The sequence below is a fragment of the Staurois parvus genome, unplaced genomic scaffold (assembly GCF_062004578.1).
Source record: "Staurois parvus isolate SC_StPar_1 unplaced genomic scaffold, SC_StPar_1.0 ptg000221l, whole genome shotgun sequence".
NCBI lineage: Eukaryota > Metazoa > Chordata > Amphibia > Anura > Ranidae > Staurois > Staurois parvus.
This window is the reverse complement of record NW_028318017.1, coordinates 2,636,856-2,660,529: the sequence shown is the minus strand read 5'-3', so window position 1 is coordinate 2,660,529 and position 23,674 is coordinate 2,636,856. Positions and strand designations below refer to the sequence as shown.

Sequence of the window (23,674 nt, the reverse complement as noted above, 5' to 3'; positions counted from 1 at the left end):
TCCATCATATCCTTGTGTCCTTCTGAAAACTCCTCCATCACTCCATACTCCTCATCCTCCTCTTTATACTCTTCTTTAACATCAATATTATCATCCCCGAGGATTCCACTCTGAAAGATATAATAAAACATTCATTGTAACAAACATGCTGTGTATAAATCACAACTACCAATAATTGTCATCATCTACCTGATGATGGTGAGGGATGGTGTGACCTTCCTGTGTGGAATCCCGGGAATACAGAGGACGGGGACATCTCTCTGGTGGGTTCCTGTAGCTGGATGACTCCACCATGGTGTCCTGGTACAGATCTTTGTGTTCTTTTAGAAAGTTTGACTCCTCCATTCCCCCATCCTCCTCCTCCTCCTCCTCTTTTACTTCTTCTTTAACCTCAACTTTAGGATCTCTCAGGTTTCCACTCTGAATATATAATAAAAATGACATCAATAGTAACAATGCAGATAATGTACAGATCCTAATGATACTATCAGTGATTGTTCCTCATCTACCTGATGATGGTGAGGGATGGTGTGACCTTCCTGTGTGGAATCCCGGGAATACAGAGGACAGGGACATCTCTCTGGTGGGTTCCCATGACTGGATCCATCTGTAGGAAACACACACACTGACTGAATCCATTGTTTCTATGTGTTTATCAGATGATGGGGGATCTAGGTGGATCCTCCGTACTGCTCTCTCCTTTACAATAAAGTCTCCTCTTACCCGGTGATGTGAGGGGCGGCTGATTGTCCATCATGACGTCCTTGTAGAGATCCTTGTGTCCTTCTAAATACTCCCACTCCTCCATGGAGAAATAGACAGTGACACCCTGACACCTTATAGGAACCTGACACACACAATGATACAGTCACCATCCAGACACATCCCTTGTCTGTTACTGGAGAATGTCCCAGAATTCCCGGCACCGCTCACCTCTCCTGTCAGCAGCTCAGTGATCTCTCTGGTGACTTCTAGAATCTTCTTCTTCTTTCTCTCTTCTATCAGGGAGGGAGGTGGAGGCAATGTGATGTCATATGATCTCCAGACTTCACAGGAGGAAAACTCTACATCTGAACACAAATAGTCACATCAAATGATATTCCCAGAATCCTCCTCACCTCGCCATTCAGGTCTCCATTTTATTAAAGCCCCACTTCAGGCTGAGGTATAATTCCCCCCCACAGGACCCCCACACTACGCAGGGTATAGGCTTGTTGCAGCATTCTGATGTCATTACATACAACGCAGGACCAACAGTCCCACTTTACATGTGAGGATACCAAGGGGCCCCACATCCTAAGAGCATCAGAAAAATGTCAGATGGAGGGACATTGGGAGGAGGAGCTGTGAGGTCAGTGTGATGTCATAGGATATATAGACTCTGGATGGAGGGACATTTGGATGGGGAGATTTGAGGGGTCCTCTATATGAGGCTCCCATGCAATCCAAATCATTGTTGCTGGGTGCGTCCTACCTCTCCTAAACTGAAGAGTGAACTTTGACAAGGACGAGGAATAGCAAGAAGGAGCTGAGAGACAAATGAGAATATTGCTCAGCCAATGGGAGATGATCTCAGCATGACTTCCATCATGAAGGAGATGAGGGGGAGGGGAGGAAGTCACTGAAGGTGACCATAGATCCATGGAAATTCAGCTGGTTCAGCAGGGATCGCTCACATTTCCATCCATGTGTGGCCACTGCTGGATAAAAGCCACTCCCCCAGCGGCTGCAGCCAATAGCTTCAGTGTTGATCTGTGTATTCTGAGAGCGGAGGAGTCCCCCCATTGTCAGAATACAAGAGTGCAGCGGGGAGGATTCCCCCATCCACCTCCAATGTGTGGATAGGGGAATCCGTTCAGTGTGTTCACTCATCCCGCTGGCTGAACGATAAAACTGAACCATGTAGGCCAGCTTTGGGAGCAAATATATTATCATCAACTCCTCCCCCTGAAGGGGTTCATCTACGTATTACCTCCTCTGCTGCCAGATCCAGGAATGTCTCCTCTCTACTTCCTTATTCTTGGAACGGCAAGTCTGTACCTGACATCACTTCCTGTCTGACATCACTTCCTGTCTTCCATAGAGACTTCCTGTCTGGGTAGAAGTGAGATCCCCACCTTGTGGAGATCAGAGGAACTGCAGCCCCGAGAAGCGTCTGGTAGTGTGACCCCGGCCTTGTGCTGTGTGTGTATGGACTGTAGATCCTTATAGAGGGGTCACCTCCACCCCCACCAAGGGGGACAGAAATATATGACTCCTCGGGGGAGGGGTTTTGGCTCCTTTGATTTTGCAGTAACATTGATTGCAGATTTAGTCCTGTAGAACATCTGGTATATGGATACAAAGCCCCCCAGCTGGGAGTAAAGGGTGGAAATGGCTGGTGACCCCCAGATTTGGGCAATGATGTCATCACTATAAATGGATAAAACCCGCGCTATGTGTAACAACTCCAAACCTACAAAAACCTTCTAGCGGAGTGCTGCTGTAACAAAGGGAAGGATTCCCTGTCATCTAGAAGAGCATTATGTGTCACAGCGCTGTCCTATTGTGTGTGCACAGAAATCATCACAAATACACTACAAATATGTGGAGACATTCAGAGATAAAGAGCTCGGGGCTCCAAATCCTATTCTCTGCACATCCACTGCTTCCACTTTACACCCACTTCATTGGTCTTATGGGGTTTATCAATAAATGAAGGAAACTGAACCGTGTGCAAATCCATCCACAACATAAAGTGCTTTGTGCTCAAGATGCTGCTCCCTGCAGATCCACTGCTTCCACTTTACACCCACTTCATATCATCAGATTTGCTGCTATAGGAAATCATCTCAAATCCTGTGCAAATCCATGGAGACGGACAATATTGTGTGCTCAGTATAGTGTTTTCTGCAAGTCCACCGCTTCCACTTTGCATCTACTTCAGTCCACTTATTTTGCTCCAAAAATCCACCAATCAGTGAAAAGTTGATAAGGTGTGAAAGTGCTCCGCCCTTCAAACTGTGTCAGCTGTAGTGTAGCCACATAAATGTGTGAGTTAGCGAGCGCACCAATAAAAAGCTGCTGATGCACAAAAAGGAACCACAAAGCCTTTCTAGGAATATGACATGAAAATAGGGTGTGCAGCGCTATACAAATAAAACACACTATCTAAAGTATGACAAAATATGACAGAAATGGAAAAGTCCTATAAACTGAATGTTAAACAGTCCAAGGTAGTAAAATATCAGTCCAAAAGGTATACTCCAGTGATGGAGTATAAATAACTTCAATCCAAATGGGTATATTCCAGCATCCTAACATGAAGGTGTAGAAAAATTGCCCACTCACCGGAAGTGCAATTTAATGTGCACATAGAAATTCCATGAAGCCGGAGGTCCCATGAAGGTATAGCCTGATGATAAAGGTGCCCTCTGGTGGTAGATGGGGTGACGGCTGCCAGAGAAGTTGATCTGGACCAATATCCCAAATTGTCCTGCCTGGGTGGACTCCTAGAATGCTGGGCTGAGATGTGGAGGCTCAGTGCCAGGTGATAGAGATGAAAACGCTCATGGTGTAGTATTATAAAAAGTATTTATTGAGTATATATCATTATGATAAAACAGTAAAACGTACAGGGTTAGAGTACCAGTATAGGTTCCAGCAGGAGCTCCGCCTCTAAATACACACTCAGGGAGGAGAAAAAGGGGAACCCGACATCATGTGACACCTTTTATTACATGGAAATACGAAAATCAACGGGACTAATGCAATCACATTTACTGCAAAATAAAAGGGGCCAGAATCCCTCCCCCGAGCAGTCATGTATTATTGTCCTCTGCTTTTCATCCGCAGTGTAATGGTCAGACTGAGAGGACCAATCAAACTTTGGAACAGTACCTTCGGTGTTTTGTCAGTTATCTTCAGGATGACTGGGTGGACTATCTACCTACGGCAGGGTTTGCCTATAACAATGCTAAACATAGCTCCACTTCCCAAAGCCCCTTTTTCGTCAATATGGGGTATCATCCAGTTTTTATCCCGGAGCTCCCTATCACAACTCAAATTCCTGCTGTTGCCAACAGATTAACTACCTTGCAGGAGACTCAGTCGAAGTTGATTGAGACCTTTGGAGAGGCTCAGGACAGTTATAAAAGGGCTGCCGACAGTCATTGCAGATCACTTCTTACCTTTCATGTGGGCGATGTTTGGCTATCTACTAAAATTCTGAAGCTTCATGTTCCATCTGCAAAGTTGGGCCAAAAGTTTGTGGGACCTTTCCAGATTTCTGCTCAGATTAACCCAGTCACCTTTCGCTTAAAACTTCCTGACAATATGAAGATTCATCCAGTTTTTCATGTATCACTTTTCAAGCCATCTCATGAAAATCCTTTCTCTGAATTCTTCCTCCTCCTCCACCTGTTGAGGTACAGTGTGAAGAAGAATATGTGGTGGAGAACATTCTTGACTCTAGGATGTTTAGAGGAAAACTGCAATATCTTGTCCAATGGGAAGGATATGGGCAAGAGGAAAATTCTTGGGAGACTGAGGAAAATGTCCATGCTCCTAGACTAACAAGAGAATTCCACCAGAGGTTTCCCCACAAGCCTGGTCCTAAAATGTCCAGGGGATGTCCTGTGAGGAAGGGAGTACTGTCAGAGCCTGGGATTGAACCTGGGCCTTCTGCAGTGAGAGGCAATGTTTCTTCTCACTGAGCTACCTGGGATGCTGGACTATACTCTGCCTGATCTATTGGATAATTCTGCCTTGTCTAGTTTGTGACCGACTTTTGGCTAGTGACTGACTTTGCTTTTGTCATCCCTAAACTGTTTGATCCGCTCTTGGTTTCCAGCTTGCCCTTTCCCTGGTGGGATGATCCTGAGACTGCGACCTGGTATTCACACACAGCCAAATCCATCTCCACCATTAGGAGCTCTGGGGAAGATCAGTGGATACTTAGACCCCGCACCTTAGGTGAGCCTGTGTCATTCCCAGGGTGACCCGCTGGTGTACCAATCCTGCTGGTTTCAGGTAAGCCTTACAACTGCTGTAGCAACTGGTCTCTGAACCTGACACAGACCGTGACACAGCTCCTGTCTAGTAATCCTCTTTGTCTTTGTATTTTAGTCCATGGCCGGGAGATGAGGAAAACCTCCGAGGATTGTCTCACTTTGTCCCCAGACTGGAAAGTAGAAGATGAGGACATCACACAGTATAGTCCAGGAGAAAACCCGGCTCCCTCCAATGTCCATCCGGCACCACCCAGTGTAGATGGATCATCAGATTCCTTGTATCCTGAGGAACCTCAGACTGTGCGGGACCGGGCCGGCCTTCCAACAGGGAAGAGCTTCTCCTGTACTGAGTGCGGGAAATGTTTCCATTATAAATTCTATCTTAATAGGCATAAAAGATCTCACACGGGAGAGAAGCCGTATTCCTGCCCTGAGTGCGGGAAATGTTTTTCAATGAAGTCACATGGGGAAAAAACATATTTCTGTACTGAGTGTGGGGAATGTTTTTTAAAAAAAATCAGAAATTGTCATACATCAGAGATCTCACACAGGAAAAGCCATATTTGTGTCCTGAGTGCGGGAAAAGGTTTTCAAAGCACTCCAGTCTTTACAAACATCAGAGATCTCACACGGGGGATAAGGTATACCACTGTTCTGAGTGTGGAAAATGTTTTTCAGATAAATCCAGTCTTAATTATCATCAGAAATCTCACACGGGGAGAAGCCATATTCCTATTCTGAGTGCAGAAAATGTTTTGTTCAAAAATCAGCTATTTTATTTTGTTTATTGCATTTTACAAAAAGTAATTGTACATCAAACTTGGTACAAAGAAGAACATGAAGGAAAAATAATAATAATAATAATAAAAAAAAAACCTTCTCCATTGTGTTGATGATCAATGACCAGTAGGGTGATGAAGAGAAGACTCCGGCCTGCAATGTGCACTCATCTTACTTGGACAGCAGACATATTATAGTAATGTACAACCAAGACAGCCAATAAAGTGCTGAACATAACAACAACATCTGTATATTCAACCGAGATATAAAGGAAGAGGTGACAAAAGGAGGTTCAGATCAATTAACACCACAAACCAATGCAGTCACCAGTCATTCCAAGGGAGATCAGGTGAACTGCATTGGAGGTGGTGAAGGTGGAGATGGCCAACTGTGCTCCAGATGGTCCTATGTGTCCCATACTTTATGGAACAGATCCAGCTGGTCAGCTTGGGTTGGTGTAAGGTGTTCCATGCCTGGAACCAATGTTATAGTATCAGGTAGCTGAGTGTGAGGGGGGAGGTTTAGAGAGCCAACACTTAGAGATAACTCATCTGGCACCAATAAAATATGGTGGGCTAATTGCTTAGACTGTTTAAAGATTCCCAAAAAAAGATAACCCCAATAGAAAATGAACGGGTCATTCGGCAGAGGCACATCAAAAACTCTCAAGCAGAGATTTTAGGGCTGGAGGGTGAGAAACTTCCATGAGTTCCTCAATAGATATGTCAGAATTTAAAAGTTTCAGATCAGAGGAGTTCCGTTTGGGTGTCTGTAAAGAGGCAGTAAATCCGTCAGATGTTTCTGGACTATAAGGTGGGTGCTCGCCCGCTGTAAGGCCGTCATACAAGTTATGATGAAACTTGGCACAGATCCCAGTAAATAGGGGAACCGTCTTGTTGGAGTGATCAGTGGGGGATGGATTGTGGTGGACTAACTCTTTGTTCTCCATCATCCTGTGTGATTTATTGGATCAGTCATACAAATCCTGTTGAGTCCAGAGATTTTAGTCCCGTATGTCTATCTAATTTTCTGATTTGGTTTTGCAGCTGTGACACCAGGCGAAGGCGTGACACTTGAATGGCGCTAAAGCTGCTCCTCTCTAGTCGGTGTAAAAGGATTGTGGACCGATTCTTATCACGTTTCAGATGGATGAATGTGGAAATGCATTGACCTCAGAAGAAAGCTTTATGTGCCTCCCACAGGGTAGACGCCTTGTACACTGAGCCAGTATTAAGCTGAACAAATTCGGTCAGAGCGGAGGGAAGTGTGTCCTGGATTTCTGGGACCTGAAGAAGGGACTCATTTATAATCCAGTGGTGGGATTTGGTTCCTGAGTCAGAGATCAGTATGTCCAGGATAACAGAAGCAGATCTGACCAGGTGATAAGGGGGCAGAGATGAGGAAGTAGTCCAAGCCAAAGTACATCTTATGTGGGGTAGAATAAAAGGTGTATTGCTTATGGGCGAGGTGCTTGAGGCAGGTGAAGTCTGTTTTCTCCACTGTAGGTGGTGCTTGACCCGAGTAGCATCACAGGGAGTCTAGGGGAATACAATTTCTCTATGGTTTCCTGGGGCAATGGAGCAGCCTTCTGGTTTGCTACGCTGTGGCCATGTGACCCTTGGTGGCCATCTTGTGTAAGCAAGGTCTTTATAAGTCCCTGCTCTTGGGTTGTGGCACACATTTTGTGAATGTCTAAAGTAGGGAGAGAGAGGCCCTGCTTGTTGGAGAAAGTAACAAGCGGTAGGGAAAGTTCCTAAAGTGGAGGGAGAAAGGCAAGCGACTCACTAACCTGGAAAGAAGCCTCCCCTCTTGGGACCAGACTGGCCAGGCAATACTTCACCCTATGAAACAGACACTGTCGGCACCTCTCCTCAGCCACACTTTTGACTGCTTGGAACTGTGAGTTATTTCACTACAGCGTTGCTGTCCTACCAGGGTGTTTGTAACATTGGAATTATGCTCATTACAAGCTCAAGTTTTATTGCAACAGGACTGCCGCTGCACCTCCCCACATGCTTAACCATTTGCCCTCCAGAGGATTTACCTCGCTTCCTGACCAGGCCATTTTTTGCGATACAGCGATGTGTTAATTTAATTGACAATTGCGCGGTCATGCAATGCTGCACCCAAATTAAATTTATGTCCTTTTTCCCCACAAATAGAGCTTTCTTTCAGTGGCATTTGATCGCCTGTGTGGATTTTATTCACCATAAACAAAAAAACGGACAATTTCATCATAAATTTAGGCAAAAATGTATTCTGCTCCATGTCTTTGCTAAAAAAATTAATTGGTTTACATGAAAGTTATAGCGCCTACAAATGGCGGTATATATACTGTAATTTTTTTTTACTAGTAATGTTGCAATCAGCAACTTATAGCAGGACTGTGGTGGGCATTCTGACACTGGGGGGAACGGATTTGGTGTTACTGAAATCCCCAATGACACCAATACAGTGATCGGTGCTAATAAAAATAACTGACACTGTACTAAGGATATGTGGGGTGATCAAAGGGTTAACTGTGTGCTGTTACACTGTACGCATGCTGCTATGCAGAGCCATACAAAGCAGTGTGAAGGAGCTGACGGGAGAGATGTGTATTGTTTACATACAGGTCTTTCCCCCATCAGTGAATCTCTGCAATCAACGGGTGCCGATGGGAAATCATGTGTGTGATTTTGCGCAGCCCTGCCGCCCTATAGCAGTATTTCTGCTGTAGGGCATCGGGGAAGCTGTTAATTGTCCATGCGTCAAAAAAGCTTATACTCCCTAACCAATTTGAGAAAGGAGGAAGGAGAAAGCTCCTGTCTCTAAAGGGGGACCAGTTCAAATATAAATCCCCTCCTATAGCCATATCTGGGAGATATGCTGTCCTACTTACAGCCGACAGCTTGCAGGGAGGACAAGTGCCATCTGAGTGTAGTATTACAATCATACGTTTAATAATTCAGAGTAGATGCACTCACAAAGGAAGTTAATATATACAGGCATGTGGCGCTGGACAGGTGGATGTCATCAATCACGGTCCCGGTCCGCCAGATGAAAGAGACAGAGGTCCTGCTGTCAGGCCACTCCGGTGACTCCCAGGGCGTTCGGATCAGTGTGGAACGCAGCGGTGGATGGAAGTGACCTCATGACCAAATGTGACGAGCAATAATGGCGATGCGTTATGAAGCATTTGCTCCTTCTTCCTCAGGCACGGTGTGCCATATTGGAAATAGCATTTATGGGCAAAAAAGGTGGCACACGGGTGATTGACAGTTCGTCGGCCGCATTCACATTGGAGCAGGATGGGAAATTAAAATCAATAGATAACGTGCTGGAATACATATTTAATCAAAGCAAACCAAGAAGCAAGCCGGCAATCACAGACAGAGAGGAAGGCTGCATTGTTTTCAATGGAGCTTTCCTCCCTGTCAGCTTTCAGCTCACTGTTCTGTGATGGCTGGACACAGCCTCCAGGAACAGTGTGTAACAGTGAAGTACACACCCCCACCCCCTAGTGAAACACTCCTCTCACACAATTAACCCTTTGATTGTCTCCAGAAGTTAACTCCTTCCTCCCCAGTGCCATTATTACAGTATCAGTGTTTTTTTTGCATTGATCACTTTATTGGTGTCACTGGGGATGTCAGTGACCCCAAGTCAGTTCCCCCCAGTGTCAGAATGTCCACCGCAGTCCCGCTATAAGTCGCTGATCACCGCCATAAGTCTCTGATTGCCACCATAAGTCGCTGATTGCCGCCATAAGTCGCTGATTGCCACTATTAGTATAAAAAAAATTTAAAATCCAGTATCTATACTGCCATTTGTAAATGCTATAACGTTCACGTAAACCAATTAATTTACACGTATTGGGATTTTTTTTGCAAAGACATGTCGCAGAATACATTTTGGTCAAAATTTATGATGAAATTTGATTTTAAAATTTTTTTATTGGACATGTTTTATAGCGAAAAGTCCAAAATATTTTTTTTTCTCAAAATTGTCAGTCTTTTTTTATAGCGCAAAAAAATAAAAACCGCACAGGCAATCAAATACCACCAAAAGAAAGCCCAATTCATGGGGAAAAAAGGATGTAAATTTAATTTTGGTGCAGCGTTGCATGACCGTGCAATTGTCAGTTAAAGTGACGCAGCGCCATAACACAAACCACTTCCTGACTGCCCTATAGCAGAAATACTGCTACAGGGCAGCACAGGTACACAAAATCACATATATATATGTGATTTGCGCTCCTGTGGTTTTCACACCCCTCCCAGATAGCATCAGATTGCCCGTCAGTACACCAGTCATCACATTTAACCCCTCAATTGCCAGGAAGACGCTCATACACAATAAACCTCCATTGCTAGTATAGTGTCTGAACGGATCAATGTTTGATCAGATCAGCACTATACCCGCGTTCACATTAGTATAGCGTCCCCAAAAATGCAGCGTTAGCGGGATCAGCCCCGGCACCTGCCAGCACCTGCGTTTAGCCCCTACTCTTACCCCCCCTTCTCCCCCAGCAAGTGCAATGCCAGTAGGTCACTGTCACTTGATACATTGCATACAAAACCGCAGTGTTCACAAAATCAGGCCTGATCTTTGTTAGCACTTGGCGGTAAATTTTGATGACTCTCATGTGCAGCAGAGTGCCAGTACTAGTGCCACGCTACCTTTTGGTGAACTGGTGAGCACCAGCGGTCTAGTACATCCTGGTCCTTCACATACCTCTTAGATTGCAAGCTTCAAGGGACAGGGCCCTCCTAACCCAATTGTATTGAACTGTATCATTGCTGTATTGTCTCCCATTATACTGTAAATCGCTGAGCAAACTGTTGGCGCTATATAAATCCTGTATAATAATAATAATACCAGCACTGCAGTATCACTTGGCGACGTGGTGAGTCCCCTAAGTGCAGTACAAGCTGGTGCGGTGGTGAGCACAAGTATTGTCCCACAACCACCAAGAATTCACACACAGGCCTGTAGAGCCCCTAGTATCCTTCTGGATGTGCTTGCAAATCCCGATTGGCAGCCCACAAATTCTGCAGCACTTGAACTTCCCCCATTCACTGCCCAACCCGGAATTCAGGTGGAAATAGCAAATTTAACTACTCCCCTTGATTTTTTTGGAGCTGTTTTTCACGGAAGATCTGTATGCATTGATTGTGGATCAAAGCAGTTTATATGCACAACAATGTATCACCGCCAACCCAAATTCATACCTTGCCAGACCATTCGCATGGAAACCCATTACAGTTTTCGAATTTATATTTTTTTGGGGCCTAACCCTCAACATGGGCATTACTAAAAAAATGAATTGCAGTTGTATTGGTCCACAGACCTGATTCATCATATGCCGTGTTCTCTGCTGCCATGGCCAGGCATAGATATGAGAGTGTAATGTGTTTTATGCATTTCAATGACAATACACTCTGTCGTCCTCGAGGTGACCCTGAATTTGACCGGCTCCACAAAATTCAGCCCCTCACAAATCACCGTAACCAAAAATTTGCAGATGTCTATATTCCCCAGCAAAAAAACTGCATTGATGAGTCCCTCATTCATTTTTTTGGCCGCCTTGCATTCAAACAATTTCTCCCCAGCAAGCGTGCCAGATATGGGGTCACGATGTAGAAGACCTGTGAGAGGACAACAGGCTATACTTATAAGTTTTGGATTTATGAGGGAAAAGATCATCACGTGGGGGTAGAATCTGTCAGGAGGAAATGGGGATGAGCCGCAGCAGGACGCTGTAGCAGCATGGCTGGGAGGCTACAGGCACCGGCCTGCTAGAAGGAATATGAGGATCTGTGCCCTAAGTGTGGAAGGAGCTTACCCTTCCCTGTAGTGAGAGGACGCAGAGCCCAGGTGTCATCTGATCCGGAGCGGTGGAGGACGGCGGTGCGGCAAAGGAGCGGTGTTGGTGTGCTGGGGGAGCGGAGTGAGAGTCCGCTCCCATGTGAGTCTTGAGCTGGAGTGTGAGGGGAAGCGGCTGAAGGAGAGAGAAGAAGCAAGGACCCAGAGAGGTATGGAAGGCGGTCACAGGTTAGAAGTGGAAGGGAGCAGCAGCAGTGGGACCGGAGCCTGGGGATATATGGTCAGTTCCCAATTACATCTATTCCACCTGGCATATAAAATAAAATATATACATAAAGGTTGGTGCAGATTGCCTGGTGGAGGGTGATTAACCAATTCAATACCGGGCAATTTTCCCCCTTCCTGCCCAGGCCATTTTTCAGGTTTCAGCGCTCTCACACTTTGAATGACAATTGCGCGGTCATACAACATTGTACCCAAACTAAAATTTTATCATTTTCTTCACACAACTAGAGCTTTCTTTTGGTGGTATTTAATCACTGCTGGGGTTTTTATTTTTTGCTAAATTAACAAAAAAAGACCAAAAATTTTGAAAAAAAAACACATTTTTCTTTGTTTCTGTTATAAAAGTTTACAAATAAATAATTGTTCTTCATAAATTTAGGCCGAGATGTATTCTGCTACATGTCTTTGGTGAAAATAACCCAAATTAGGATGTATTATTTAGTTTGTAGGAAAGTTATAGAGTTCACAAACTATGGTATAGATCTGAATATTGATCAATCCTGAAGTACTGACGGCCAATCTAATTTCTTGAGATCCAAGAATGTCAGAATAGTACAGATATCCCCAAATGACCCCTTTTTGCAGAGTAGACAGTCCGACGTACTTCATAAGAGGCATGGCAAGTTTTTTGAAGTTGTATTTTTTTGTCATAATTTTTCCGAAAATGAAAAAATGAAAAAAATTATTTTAACTATTTTTTTTTTACATACTGTCACCAGTGCAGTACAGCGTCATCATATAACTGGCATGGCGGTGAACAGGGACACTGACTGGTCACAGTATGAAAAAAAAAAAATATATATATTTTTTTATTTTTTTATTATATTTAATTTTTTATTACATTTTTTTTATTTTTTTTAAGATTTTTTTTCATATTTTACTATGACCAAAATAGTACAATGTTACCATAGTAACATTGTACTATGGGGAAGTGATCAGTATTTTTTTTTTTTTTTTTACACAATTTGCTTATAGCAAAGAATTACTTTGCTATAAGCAAGCATTTACCTGAATGAAATCGATTCATTCAGCTTTTTTTTTTTTTTTTTTTTGTGCTTAGCTGTGATTTGGTCGCAGCTAATCACATGACATGTGCATGTGATTAGCTGTGACCATTCACAGCTAGGCACTAGTATACAATGGATGGCATCATGAATGAAGCCATCCATGTATACAACTGTCATGTGACCTGCTGTGATTGGTCACAGCAGGTCACATGGTACCAGCAACGGGAGCCGGTACTCGGATCTGTCATCGGCCGTGTCCGAGGTGCACGGCCGCCGACAGATCGCACTGCTGCGCCGCTCTGCACTAGCGCAAACGGCGCATGTGCGGGAGCACGCCAAATGGCGTGCACCCGGAATGGAGGAGCGCATTTGAAGCCGCCAAACGGCCATTGGCCGGGCGGCTAATGGTTAAGGGTTGCTGCAGATATTTCCCAGCACACTGGGTACATATGTTTGTGAACTGTATTACTAATGTCTGTCGGTGCGGGTGGAAGTCTAATGACTGATAGTTACAGCTGATTCTCGTCAAGCACCATACAGCAGACCCACACCAAGCTTTTAAATGCAGATTAATACCAAAGCACATACCTGCAACAAGCTTTATACAGCTGATTGACGCCAAATGGTACACAGCGGACCCGCACCTAGCTCCAAACAGCAGACTCACACCAAATTTTATATAGCAGACCTGTACTAAGCCGTAAATAACAGGCTCTTGTTAAATACAACACAGCAGACCGGCACTAAGCTCCAAACAATAGACTCATATGGAAGGCTAAACAAGGGACCTGCACCAAGGTCCATACAGCGGAATTCTGTCAAGTGTTACATAGTAGATCCACACAAAATTTCAAATAGTAGACACACATCAAATGGTATACAGCTGATCTGCATCAAGTTATATACTGCTGACTGAAGTCAAGTACTATATAGAAGACACGTATTAGCCATATATAGCAGATTTACGCAAATTCAATACAGAAGACCCAAGTTAGTCTTATACAGTAGACCTATATTATATACTGTATATATAAATATAGAAGGCCTACCCCAGTCTGAAATAACAAATAAGTCATTAAACGAAAATCCTATTAAGAAAATGAGAAGTAAACCAACCAAAGGGGGTGGCCCTAAAACACCCCAGGCAAGTGGAAACTCCCTTACGATAAAAAAATATATGCCGGCACAGGGGAAAAAAAGTCCAGAATCGCAAAATCAAGAGAACCAGGGCGAGGTGCTCTATAAACATAGAGGTGATCAATCAAGAATGTCACTTGGTAATATGGAGGAGGTCCAAGATAAAGGAAGCCCAATTTCAGAGAGTAGAGGGGAACAAAGAAAAGTTGAACAGGAAGAGCCCTCAGTACATACCCTTTCAAAAAAGGATCTGATAGAAATGTTTACAAAATTGGAGATAGTTGTCAAAAAGGAGATCGGGAACCTCCGAGGTGACCTGGGTCATGTCCTGTCCCGTTTGGAGGAGTCGGAGAAAAGAGTAGAGGAACATACACTACAAATTGAGAGATTAGAAATGCAAATAGAAAAGAGGTGATTAGAAATGAGAGAAGTTTTATTCAAAATGGAAGATCAGTAGAATCGCAGTAGAAGGTCTAATTTGAGGTTTAGAGGTATTCTGGAAGAAAAAGGACAGAAGGAAGACTTGCTGGGGAAAATGAAAAGAATTTGCAACCCAATTATGGGAAGACCAGAGACAGATTGTATAAAAATTGACAGAGTATATAGGGTCAGAAGGCCAAAGGGTATATCAGCAGAAAGACCCAGAGATGTGATAGCCAGATTTCAGGATATTGGAGATTGGGATCAGATATAGAAAGGGTTGCAGGACTTTCCGGAAATAAAATTTGAAGATTCAGTCATACAAATTTACGCTGATATTTCCACAGACATTGGTGAGAAGGAGAGCCCTAAAACCACTTCTAATCCATATGAGAGAGAAAAATGTCAGATATAGTTGGAGATTTCCTTCTTGTTTGGTCGGATGGAGAGATGGAAGATTGGCAAGATTGAGATTCCCAGAAGACTATAATGACTTTTATGAAAAATTGGACTTACAGAAAGTTAACATAGAGGGGTGGTTTGAGAGGATTAGAGAAAGAGACACCCGGGCCCCAGTTAGACGGCAATTGGCAGAGGGCAATTAGTAGATATGACGACGATTTTAGAAGATGAGTGTGGGGAGGGGGCTATGGGATAGAGATGTGGGGAGGGGTGGGGATACATAGAGGTGTTTTTGTTCCCTTCTCTCCATCCAGGGGCTCATTAGAATCTTGTAGTTCCTCATTGGTCTATATCTCCTTGTGCTGATGATCAAGGGGATAGGGAGGGTTAGAGCAGGCTGGCAGTCCGGTAGGCTCAGCGCATGACTATTTGACAATTAGAGATGTTATCTGTACAGATGAAAGGGAGGTCATCATAGTGCGAGTCTCACCCCAATCAAGGAATTGCTAGGGGGTATCCTTCTAGTCAAATTCTTAGGCTTAAGATTAGCCAGGGGAGTGGGGGGGGATGAAGGTGGAGGGGAGGGTTGGGGAGGGGGGAAGGGGAGGAGGGTTGGGAGAAGGAGGAGATGGGGTAGAGAAAGTGTTTAGTAGGAATTATCTGTATTCAAGTGGAAAGGAGTCAAAGGGAATAGATAAAAAAAAAGAACAGAGGTTATGAATGAGCTTAAGTTTATGACCTATAATGTGAAAGGGCTAAATTCACCCTGCAAAAGACATAAGATATTGAGGGTGGTCCAACAATACTCAATAGATATAATATTCTTCCAAGAGACTCACCTAACTAGAAATATAAATGTGAAATTATATTCAAAGCATTACCAAACATGGATATATGCGGATTTACCTGTAAAGGGGGCAAAAGGAGTAGCAATCAGTTTTTCAGTAAAAGTTGATTTCCAATTGGAGGATAGAATGGAAAATTGGAAGGTCGATTCTTGTTTATCAGGGGGAAATTATTAGGAAAGGAATATACACTCGCTAACATATATTGCCCAAATAAAAATCTAGCGGGATTTCTGGAAGGAACATTAAGGAAACATATGGAGTTTAAAAAGGGGAACCTGGTCATGACAAGGGATTTTAATCTGTGTTTGGATCCCAGATGGGATGTGTCATCCGGGGGGAGGAGACGAGAAGGAGAGAGGAGTCTTAAATCTTTGAAAGGGGTATTGTATAGATATCAGCTGGTTGATGTGTGGAGGATAAACCATCCGAGAGAAAAATATTACACCTTCTTCTCCCATGCCCATGGTACATATTCAAGATTGGACTATATAATGGTGGAGCATAGACAGTTGGAGATAGTAAAAGGATCTAAGATTGAAGTTATGTCATTATCAGATCATGCCCCAGTTATGATGAGGTTTCAAACGGGGAGTGGAGAAGATAAAACATTATCTTGGAAATTGAATGATTCACTTTTACAGGATCCTGAAGTGGAGAAGAGGATAAAAAGGGAAATTGTACAATTTTGTGAGATAAATGAGACAGAGGGAATGTCAGAGGCAATAGTGTGGGAGTCACATAAAGCTTACATCAGAGGAATATTGTTTTCTATAGGCATAGAAAATAAAACAGGCCATAGAAGAACTGCAAAAATTGGAACAAACTCACAAAAAGGAAAAGGGGACGGATAAATATCAGAAGATAATACAAAAAGGGGGTGAGTTGAAAGAACTGATGGAACAGGATTTTAGGAGGATAGTTAATAGAATGGCTAAAAAAGATATCAATGGGGGAATAAACCAGGAAAATATTTAATGAGAAGACTCAGGAATAAACAGGCAAAGAATTTTATTGATAAAATTAGTGACGGGAAGGGAGAGAATTTGTTTAAAACATCTGACATTGCTAGGAGGTTTCATAATTACTATAGCGAACTTTATCATGTAAGAAAGGATAAGTATGGGGGAAGTGAAGAGGAGGAGGAGAAAAGAATACAGGACGATTTAAGTGAGGTGGAGCTCCCAAATATAGCAAAGGAAAAACTAGAAAATCTTGAAAGATACCTGAAAAAATGTAAAGAGATATTTGGTTCCCAAAATATGTAAATACATGAATGTGATAGGAGAGGGAGTAGGAATGAGGGAAGAATCCCTCAAGGCTTATATCATCCTCATTTTGAAATAGGGGAAGGATAGTTCTCAGTGTGCAAGCTATAGGCCAATTTCATTGCTAAACGCTGATACTAAATTGTATGCAAAAGTACTGGCTGCAAGGTTGAAGGACTGGATGTCTGAATGGGTGCATTTAGATCAGGTCAGTTTTATACCAGGGAGAGAGGGGAGGGACAACGGTCTGAGATCTTTGATGTTGGTACAAAAAGCTAAAAAGGAAAAAACATCTGCGATCGTATTGTCGATCGATGCGGAAAAGGCATTTGATAGGGTCAATTGGAAGTTTATGTTTGACACGCTTGAAAAATTGGGGCTGGGACCTAAAATGATGAATTGGATAAAAGGATTATAAAAGAACCCATCAGTGGTGGTAAAAGTAAATGGAACCTTATCCCAGTTTTTCAGGATGAACAATGGAACTAGGCAGGGTTGCCCCCTCTCCCCCATACTTTTTGTGTTGTCATTGGAACCACTGTTGGAGAGGATCACGAAAAGTAATGACATAAAAGGGTTAAAAATAGGAGATACGGAATACAAAGTTGCTGCTTATGCAGATGACATGCTGTTCTACGTGGCTAACCCTATGATAACTTTACCCAACTTAATGAAAGAACTTAAACAATATGGAGGAGTATCAAATTTGAAGATAAATCCGGTTAAATCGGAAATCCTAAACATCAATCTCACAGTCATAGAAAAGCAAAGATTACAAAACGTGTTCCCCTTTTCCTGGATGAAAAAAAAAATAGGATATCTTGGAAAAAAATTAACGACTTCAGTAAAAAGCATATACCAAACAAACTATATTCCCCTGATAGATGAAATAAAAGACGAGCTGAAAAGACTAGTAAAAGGGGGGCCTCGTGGATTGGAATAATAATTTAGTCAAGATGGTGATACTTCCAAAAATTCTGTATAAGTTTCAGATGCTCCCGATATCTTTACTGGGAATTTTCTTTGTAACAATTAGAAAGATGATTACTAAGTTCATATGGGCAAATAAGAGGACTAGGATTAGTTATAAAGTGTTATGCAGAGCAAAAGCAAATGGAGGAGAGGGGTTACCGAATATAAAAAAGTATTATACAGCTGTAATATTCACGGGTGATAGATTGTTTTTTTAATTCACAAGGGAAAAGTTTGGTAAAGATAGAAGGGGAATGAACTAAATCACAATTAGATAAAATGATTTAGATACCTCATGGGTTTCTGTCAAGGTCCTACCTTTTCCCAGAGATTATGCTGCTCCATGTGCTGGCATCCATATTGGGTTTCTGCAGAGCATGGTGGGAGTCTTTTATGCCTTCAGGCCTCTGCGGTCCATCCCCCAGAGGGGTGTAGTTGATCACATATAAGCATGTTGCCCACACGTGCTCTTTGCATTCGTGTCTTGTGTGTTAGTGTTGCAACAGCTCGGTTTATACTCTCGTGACTCTCCTGGAATCTGACTCGGCTTTTGACTAGACCATTCTCTGCGTTTTCCTTTGCTCTGACCTCCCGTTGCTGAACCCGGCCTGTGACCTGTTATTCTTGTCTACTGTTCTGTACCATTTGTCCCGTTGTTGTCGACCCGGCCTGCCCGACTACGCTATTGTCTGATCTGGTTCCTACCAGCTACACACCATTGGCGATGGCCATTACCATAGCTGGGGTGTCTCAGGGGCCACGACCTGGTTCCTGGCTGCGTCAAGTCCATCCCCACCATCAGGGGCCCTGGTGAAGGGCAGCCTGGGACTTAGACTCCGCGCCCTGAGGGACTCCGGTCTGTGGGTGGTGGTTGTCATCAGTCAGTGAGTCCGTTTCATAGCTCCTGCCCTGACAGTTTTGCACATTAGATGTAGAAACAAGTAAATTGACTAGGATAGTGTTTGATACATGGGACAGATTACACAATAAGGAAAAATGGGAATTTAATTCACTATTGATGCCATTAGTGGGAACAGATTTTTTTGTACCAGGAAAGGTTAAAATAAGTTGAAGGTGGATAAAGGATAAAAACGCACGTTTGAAAGATATTAAAAGGGGGGAGACTATGCACGTTTCAGAATTTAAAAAAGAATAAGGATTTGTTTGTTAGAATAGATGAATGGAAGTATAACCAGTTATCTCATTTCATTGCAAAATTACCACAACCCTTTAGGGATGTAGAAGAAATGAACCCGCTTGAAAAACTAATGAATGCTGAATTAAGCCCAAAACATATCACCTCTAGGATATATAAAATCCTTGTGGACTTAGAGGATATACAGCCCCCTGGATATTTAAGTAAATGGGAAAGGGAACTAGGAATAAAAAGCAACCCTCAGCAAAGGGAAGGTATTTTTAATCTAACACACAAGGTAATAAACATGCGCACAGTAGAGATGAACTATAAATGCTTGGCGAGATGGTATTTATCACCCAGTATAACCCACAAGCAGCAAGGGGAAAGCCCCCATGGTGCTGGAGAGGATGTGGAAAGAAGGGTAATATGGAGCACATCTGGTGGAGCTGCCCGAAGATATAGGTTTATTGGAGGGAAATAGCGCATTATATCAAGGAAATATGTGGGGTAAATATTCAAGGGGATCTCCTGAAATGCTTATTTTATTATTCTGAGCCCATGGTGAAAGTAAATAGGAATAAAGTATTGTACCATTTAATCAGTGCAGCAAAGGGTTTGATACCAAAATTTTGGTTAGTGGCAGAGGCTCCGAGGGTGGTGGATTGGATAGATAGAGTGGAAGGCATTTTCAGAATGGAAGAACTGAGAAGTTTAGAAGAGGATAAGATGGGAATAAATAAAAGCATATGGAGTGTTTGGTTAAATTTCAAAACCTCGGAATCCTATACAGAACTAATTAAGGTAAAGGAGGTAACCTAAGAAATCACGATGAGATTGGTCGGAACAAGTTAGGGAGAAATGGATACAGATAGAGAAAGATACGATAATGATGGTGGGATGGGCGGGGGGGGTTATAGAATGTATTTATTCATTTAGGGGAGAAAAGAAAAAAGTATATTTTGGAAGATGGAATGTGTTAATGTTTGTGTAATTATGAAATAAAAAGTTAAATGAAAAAATAAAGATAGTCAGGTGGAGCACCCCAGATGCCCAGACTACATAAGGAGTAGTGGCAAGATAGTTTGGGACTTGGTGTCATCCTTTTTCCATACAGGGTACCACTTATACGTGGACAATTCAAGCGTGCCACTATTTAGACATTTGTACAATCTTGGAACTGGCAAAGTGCGACCTAATGTATGCCCACCATCAGAAGTGGGTGGATGCAGGGCGGTATATTTTAATGGTGGGCATACCACACTTTTTTTTTTGGGCAGAGGTTTCTTCTCTTTTTTTTTCATTCAGCCCACAGCCTGCATACAAAAAAAATAGAACATAGCATATATACCGAACAAGGACCAGTGACGTACTGCTACATCACTGGACTTTGAATGGTTATACTAGGATGATGCCTACAGCTGCAGGCATCATCCTGGTGTCATTTTTTTCAGCTTGCGATCAGCATTTATGTAAAAACAATCCTAGTGGCTATTTAGCTACAGGATTGCCTTTACAAGCAGCAGGAGACAATCCCCCCCCTCCCCCATGGGCCTTCTCAGGCAGTCCCATGCCATCCAAAAGTCTGACGCGTTTCAAGGACTTGCCTCTTCCTGGGCTCTGAGGAAGAGGCAAGTCCTCGAAACGCATCAGTCTTTTGGATGTCTAAACTCCCTATTGTGGACTGTTACTCAGCGCGGTGTTGATCCAGCTGTTCTTTTATGATGTGCCTTGACTATATTGTCGTTTGTGAGTACAACACCTACTTTATTTCTTATTAAACATTTTTTATGGTAATGCACTAGGCCTGTGCGCCCTCTCTTTGTTCTTTCCTCATTCAGTATATTTGGATTCCCCCGGTCCATTTGAGGGCAGCAAGGTGTGCATGTTCCAGGACATTCTTAATGTGGTTGTAGCCTGCATCGAGTCCATCCCCAAGTGCAGGAGCATTTGTGTTTGCTGGTTCTTTAGTCCCATGCCATCGAGGGAACCTGAGAATGCAGCCGGTGTTTCTGCCAGCTGACCATAGACCTGATTGGAGACCAGAATGGTGCCAATCATCTCTTTAGCCTAAGAAATCAGAAGCTACGAGCATTTCATCACTTCAGTTTTGCAGGATATAAACAGCGCCATTTGTAAATTGGGAAAGCATCTGATCACACCGATTTTGGTTTGATTAGATAATGTAAGGGCAGAGGAGATATCTAGAGTCTGATAGACCTCAGATTTCTCGAAAAAGAATATATGACAATGCCCATTGAAGTTATAGGGGATATTTGCATTCCCTGTGATAGCATTAAAAGTGATCAAAAAATAAAATAAAATAAAATAAAGGGACAGTGTTAAAATAATTAAAAAAATCAAAATAACTTAAAAAAAAAGTACCCTCACTCCCACGCACGCATCTGCAGTCGTGAGCCTTGACCCTGTGCCAGTATGGGAACAGCAGTTGCACCATGCATGTGAGGTATCGCCATGAACGTCAGATCAAGGGCAGTAATTCTAACACTAGACCTCTTCAGTAAATCTAAAATGGTAGCTTGTAAAGGCTTTTAAAACATTGCCTATGGATATTAAAAACGTATGCAGTTTGTCGCCGTTGCACAGGGCATGTACAGTTTTAAAGCATGTCATGTTTTGTATCTATTTACTCGGCATACCATCATCTTTTATATTTTACCAAATAATTGGCCAATATATTGTGTTTTTGTGCATTAAAAGTAAAAAAAATGTATTTTTGTTAAAAAAAAAATTGCGTCTGAAAAATCACTGCACGAGTACTATTGACATAAGAAATTGAAGCACCCGCCATTTTATTCACTAGGGTGTTTGCTTTAAAAAAATATATAATGTTTGGGTGTTTCAATTAATTTCCTAGCAAAAAATACAGATTTTTTTTCATGTGAACAAAAAGTGTCAGAAAAGGCTTGGTCTTCAGGTGGTTAGAAGAGTGAATGATGTGTGGCATAAACCTCTAATGCTGGGCATAGAATGCCCCCACCCCCCAAAACAACCCTTTTTTGGAAAGTAGACACCCCAAACTATTTGCTGAGAGGCATGTTGAATCAATAGAGGAATTTATGTTTTTACCACAAGTTTTTGGAAAATGACAACATTTTTTTTTTTTTTTACACAAAATTGTCACTTAAATGATTTATTGCTCACACATACCATGGGTATATGTGGAATTACTCCCCAAAATACATTCTGCTACTTCTCCCAAGTATGGGGGTACCACATGTGAGAGACGTTTTGGCAGTCTAGCCAAGTACAGGACCCCAAAATCCAATAAGCTCCTTCAGGCTTTTAAAGGGCTTTATTTCCTCATTACACTTCCTGACTACCTATCACAGTTTCGGAGGCCCTGAAATGCCAGGATAGCACCATCCCCCCCCAAATGAACCCTTTTTGGAAAGTAGACATCACAAGGAATTTGATAAGAAGCACGGTGAGTATTTTGCAGATCTCGTTTGTTGCCACAAGTTTTTGGAAAATGAAGAAAAAAAACAAAAACATATTTTTTCTATTATTTTATATTTCAAAACCTTGTGAGAAAAAATGAGATCTGCAAAATACTCACCATGCCTCTTTTTAAATTTCTTGGGGTGTCTATTTTCCAAAAAGGGGTCATTTGGGGGGCTTTGGTGCTATCCTGGCATGTCAGGGCCTTCAAAACTGTCATAGGTAGTGAGGAAGTGAAATGGGGACGTTACGCACCTTCAGGCTTTCAAAGTGGTCATTGGATTTCAGGCTCCTGTATGTGGCTAGGCTCCCAAAAAGTCTCACACATGTGGTATACCCATACTTGGTAGAAGTAGCGGAATGTATTTTAGGGTGTAATTCCACATATGCCCATGGCTTTTATGAGAAATAAATAATTTAAATGGCAAATTTGTGTAAAAAAAAAAAGAAAAAAGTTTTTGTCATTTTCCAGAAACTTGTAGAAAAAAATAAATCTTCCATGGACTCAAAATGCCTCTCAGCAGATAGCTTAAAGTGTCTACTTTCTGAAAAGGGGTAATTTGGGGGTGTTTGTACTTTCCTGGTATTTTAGCACCTCAGGAAATGTGATACGCAGTCAGAAAGTAAAAGCTGTGTAAATTCCATTATCTATACCATAGTTTGTAGATGCTATAACTATCACACAAAGCAATCAATATACACTTATTGGGATTTTTATTACCAAAAACATGGAGCAGAATACATTTTAGCCTAAATTTATAACTAACTTTGAGTTTACTATATATTTTTTATAGCTGAAAGTAAAAAATATAGGTTTTCTTCAAAATGTTTGGTCTTTTTTTGTTTATAGCATGAAAAATAAAAAGCGCACAGGTGATCAAATACCACCAAAAGAAAGCTCTATTTGTGTGAAAAAAAGGACGTAAATTTCATTTGGGTACAGCATTGCATGACCGCGCAATTATCAGTTGAATTAGTGCAGCGCCGAGTAGCAAAAAGAGGCCTGGTCATTAAGGGGAGTAAATCCTCTAGAGGGCAGATGGTTAAAAAACTTCCAAGTGTTTGTGAAATCTCCCACCACAAAATGTACTCAGCTAATGAAAGGTGATGACTCCATTTTATTCTTCTCCTGCTATCAATGGCCAACCCGTTCCCACACTTC

General features: G+C 42.4%; 1 protein-coding gene across 1 annotated transcript in view; it reads right to left on the bottom strand.

The window, feature by feature from the left end:
- LOC149460775 (uncharacterized) overlaps positions 1 to 23,674 on the bottom strand; it is an 83,697-nt gene that overhangs the window by 5,154 nt on the left and 54,869 nt on the right. The window lies entirely within an intron of this gene.